Here is a 5,000-nt window from a genome sequence, read left to right as displayed (position 1 = left end):
GTTTTTTTCTTAGTAAAAAGCCTCAACCTTAGTATTTTTTTCTTGATATTACTAAACTAAGGGCTGAACTTTGCAGGGATACTAAGATCTCAAGATATAAAACGTGGGCATGGAAAATATTTGGTCTGAAAAACAGGCCATTTCCGGTTGCTTCCCATATGCTTCAAATATGACCAAGTTGTGATAACAGCCACAGGCTAGCGAAAAATTTCCATGAGCTAATGTTCTCACCCATAAAAGCCTAAGGATAGGGCTTTACAAAGATGGTTTTGTTTTTGCCTTAAATTAATTTCATGTTGCTAAACGAGAGATTTAAAAGTGGCCAAAAATGCACTGAAAATCAGCCTCTGGGGACCCCTGAGGGGCTGATATCCAGAACTCGGCTAAAAAAAAGTCGTTGAAGCTGAAACTTTGGCATATTACATAAGTTGACATAAGTACTTTGTGTACCAATTTTAAGCGAAATCGGCCGACCTTCATTTCCAAGTCTGCCCCGGTCTCTCAGGCAGAAGCTCTTAACTGCATTAAAAGCGGCAATCAAAAATGGCAGATATTGTGTTGTCAGTGATAGAGCAAACTCTGAATGCATAAATTTTCTATAGCCGAAGAAACAAAGGAACTCGTAAGGAGCGTATCAGTTGCAAGTTGTTAAAGAGAGAGGACATTCAACTCTTTGTGTCAGTTGAACTCTCTGTGGAATGCTTGAGTTATATCATCTTTATTATTATGTTATTTTTCATTTTTAAGGTTATAGATTCGTAATTGAATCTTTTGTATGCAGAATAAAACAACGAATTCATAATAAATTTAAGGGATTAAACGGCTCTATGCACGGTTGTGTTGAAATTTAACTGACACTGCCAATTAACCAAGCTTCAAAGTTGCCATTTTCTGCACCCATGGCATTGTATCAATTGCAATCCCATGTCGTTCAAAACAATTTCTCGACAATTCGGGAGAATTTAACGCCATCAACTGTAAGCCAAGTCAAACATAATGTTTTGGCCCCAAAAACGGATTCCAACTAGTGTTATCCGTTCGTAAAATGGGCATTTCACGTGAATAGAAATCGGAATTAAGATAGCTCTGAGAATAGGACTCAAAACTTTGCATCGTCGTCCACAATTCACGATAGACTGAAAGTTATCCTTATCAGAAAAAAAGTAAGTATTTTGGGTCGAAAAATCGGGCTCAAAAAATAAGCATCGTCGGTCACAATAAAATAGGGTAGATTGTAACATAAAAATTTGGGTCCGAAAATCGGACTACAAATAATTAATATCCGTGCTCGTCCGCAACCCATAAATGATGGACTGAAAGAAAAATTTTGGTTCCGAAAATCGGACAAAAAAATATCCATTGTTGGCCACAATGAAAACAAGGTGCCTCATAGTAATAGTCTTAATTAGAAAAAAAAAGTAAGAATTTTGGGTCCAGAAATCGGACTTAAGTCAAACTGATTTTATCTGAGAAAAAAAAGTGAAACTGTAATACATCCTGCGGAATTCATTTAAAGTCCGCTTAAAATTGACCAAGGAGAGCGAGTTTGATTTTTAGGTGAAATCATTCCAACAGAATATAGGCAATAACTTGCATTTTAAAAAAGAGTGAGCTCAAAAACATAACATATCGCCATTTTTAGCGGAATTTTCCTAAAATGGAAAAGGACGATTTAGTTTGGAACGCCTTAAATTGAACAAAGTGTTTCTAGTGACGATGCAGGGAAGACACTTAAAATGAAGTTTAGGGCTGAGTTGAAGTAGCTTGTTGTTCGCGTAAATTTCTTCAATGATGTGGTCCATGGTGTCTTCCAGAGGTACTTCCGTGAAAAGCGTGGAGAAGTCATATGAGATTAGGACTTCGTCATCACCGAGGGTTCTGTCTCTGAGACGGTCGGCAAAGTCCATTATGGTTTTAACACTATTCGTTCTCGGTAAGAGGGAATAAGTAAGATGCCAAGTATTTAGTTGTTTCATACTAAAAGGTGCCGCAATCGGGCGTAGTTTAAGGTTTTCTTTAGTGATCTCATTAGGATTGCTAAGGCAGGTTAGGTGGAAATGGGTTTATTATAATAATCTTATCCAGACGCTGTGTTGATTTTATAAATGCGGTTAAGAAAGTCTTGAAAAGATTTCAGGTCTTTTAATGTGTTGTCCTCAGTTTCAATGTACTTCCCATTTCGCATAACTTCTTGGATCATAGTATAAAGTTTTTTTTTTACATGACCCTCATGCCACTTAATGAGAGAGAATAGCGACGCTCCGATCAGAGGCTAACTTGTGTAGGACTTTGTATGTGAAATCTGGAGTATTAAAAATATTCTGGTTGAAAACGTTTGAATGGATGCGGACCGAGGAAGTGTTTGAAGTCTTCGTGATGTCTGGTGGGTACACTAGAACTAACTTGTGTAAGGAAAAATTCAAACTGAGGGAAGGTTAAGTTTTATCGATGAAGCTGTGGTTGAGACCTAAACGTCCTAGGTAAAGTAAGACAGTGTCTGCGACAACTTGGTCCGAAAGGTTGAAGATCGGACCTGAAAAACTGTTTTCTTGGTGTTTGATTGCCAAAAGTTTAGACAGCTTGTTGTTTTTTGTACGAAGAGACTCAAGTCTTTCTGTTTAAAGCGATTTCGATGCTATACGATGTAGAAGTTTGTAAGCTCCAGTGCCATAATGAGAAATAATGTTTGTCCATGCATCTGAATAATCGATGTAAACTCGTCGGAGTTTTTGGCTGTGCTCTTGATGATTCTCTTTGCAACGGTCAGAAACAGATGCAAAGTTTCCATTGACTTTTGCGAAGGTGGGAGTGCAACCCTCTATTTCTAGTCCTCGCAAATATTTTCCTGGCAAAACTGGAATCCGACATTGTTCCACCCTACAACCCACCGTTCTACGACCGGTATGTCAAAGAATAGTGTTACATGTGTGAACATCACTGGCGTAACGGAAGTAGTTATCGAAGAAGGAGGGGAATCGCTTTTTATGCGACTGGTGGGTGAATTGAAGTATATGTGGTGTAAAAATGTTCTGTGATGTGAGTAGGTCTAATCATTAAAGTAACGGAAGGACACTATCTGTATTTTAGCCATAAAGAGTAGCATAGTAGCATAGAGCATCACGCGGTTAATATGGTTTTATGTAACTTGAACGTTTTCTTGAGGTAAGACTGATGCACGAGCGCAACTCCAAGCAAGTACAGCATATGATAGATATCAAGTTATAATAAAGTAGTCTAAGTAGTTTTAATGGAAAATAGTGCCTTAGCTTGAGGAAATTCCTGTATTTCCAGATATTCTCGAGGATACATGAAATATATGGTATCTCCATGAGATTGTGTCAGCAATTCAAACTCCGAGATATTTAATGCAATTTTTCTCTTCCAAAGTATATTCAGAATCCTCTTTGTCAGGCAATTTGACCATGATGTATTAGTGTCTATTAGCCCTTTTCTTCTTATTAGATTTATCATGTAGCTTGTTTTCTTAAAATTTATGGACAATCTATTTATATCACACCATTCCACGACCTTCACGTTTAAAAGCTCTTGGTTAATCAAAGTTTCCAGTTGGATGGCATTGGAAGATGAGGCAAAAATATTAGTGTCATCTGCAAAAATTCTAAAGCAATGTTTTTGAGAGCAATTAAGAATATGAGGAACAGCAAGGGCCCAAGCGAATTACCCTGAGGAAAACCACAAACCATAGTTTACCTAGATGATTCTGTGGGAAAGCACTAGATAATATCGACCTAAACCTGGTGAGCCATATATATTCTGCTCACAAAGTGGAACTTTAAATACTTCTCTCTTTTTTTTTCTTTAATTTTCTTTATACCCGTTACAGGATCCGTTCCGACAGTGGGAAGAGCGCCGGAAATTTGTTAGCTGCAAGTTGAAAGACTGAAAATCAATTCGCTAACAACAGGACCCAACCTGGGATAATTTATGACATGAAGAAAATTACTGTAACCACTCGAAAATAAAGGGTCTATTAACCGTTTTATGACTGAAAAAATCCTCGCCGCGATCGATCAGAAGCGAGCGAGCGAGGAGCAAGCGAAAACGAAGTGATCATTTTTCAAGACTCCGCTGACATATCGATGGCTCACCAGGTTTAGGTCTATGTTATCTAGTGCTTCCCGATTCTGTGCCAGCTACACTGAAACGCACTTTTGCCTGTTTGTCAATTAATTTGTGAGCCACTGCAAAGGTAGTCCTCTAATCTCATACGTTTCCATTTTCTTTGAAAGAACAACGTGTTTTACGGTGTCAAACGCTTTCGAGAAATATACAAAGGCCCACAGGTTTCTAGGTTATTGTCAATCCCATTCTTTAGGATATCTGTGATCTCAACAATTGCCTGTTCAGTCGACTTCGCTTTATATAACTAACCCGTTGCTTGTATACAAGCTTTTCAAAAATTTATATAAAAGCAGAGAGAGTCGAGATTGGGCTGAAGTTTGTTACGTCTGTAGTATCGACTCGTTTATCGATCAGTGTTACTTTTGACAGCTTCAATAAATCCGGGACCATGCCCTGTTCTAGGGATTGGCTGTAGACTTTTGTTAGTGCTGTATATATACGCTCACAGGCATATTTCACGCACTGCATGTTACTCACCAATAAGAGAAACGTAAAACGTCTTTGAATTAGTGCCAACGTCATTGGTAGCAATGCAACTATAGTTACCATCTTGGTTTATTTTGCCCCACACTGTTCCATTCCCGAAAGCCAAAGTTGTAGACGAGTTTATCAATGATATGTTGATCGGAGAAGTCCCTTCAGATAAACACCACACGTAATGCTCCGAGACGGTTCGAACCACTCGTAAAGGAATAATTACCCTTGGTTTAGCTGCAAGAAAATACAATGTACAGACATGTTTTAGCCATCAGTTACCTATCGGACAACCAGTGCTACCTTCAAAATAACTTTGGTGGTATGTTTTCATCTTCTTTAAATTTTGGATCTCCCTTCTGCTCATTGGCGAGCCAAGATTT

The 5,000-nt window shown here is 38.3% G+C and overlaps 1 protein-coding gene across 1 annotated transcript in view; it reads right to left on the bottom strand.

Moving 5' to 3' along the window:
* Positions 1 to 5,000, bottom strand: part of LOC137967710 (uncharacterized) — a 64,390-nt gene that overhangs the window by 53,698 nt on the left and 5,692 nt on the right. The window contains exon 2 of the mRNA XM_068814254.1: positions 4,621 to 4,854. The gene's annotated coding sequence lies outside the window, so the exon portion shown is untranslated. The remainder of the gene's footprint in view (positions 1 to 4,620; positions 4,855 to 5,000) is intronic.

Source organism: Montipora foliosa, chromosome 1, assembly GCF_036669935.1.
Source record: "Montipora foliosa isolate CH-2021 chromosome 1, ASM3666993v2, whole genome shotgun sequence".
Classification (NCBI taxonomy): Eukaryota; Metazoa; Cnidaria; class Anthozoa; order Scleractinia; family Acroporidae; genus Montipora; species Montipora foliosa.
Note: the sequence above shows the minus strand (reverse complement) of the source record. Positions and strands in the feature narration are given on the sequence as shown.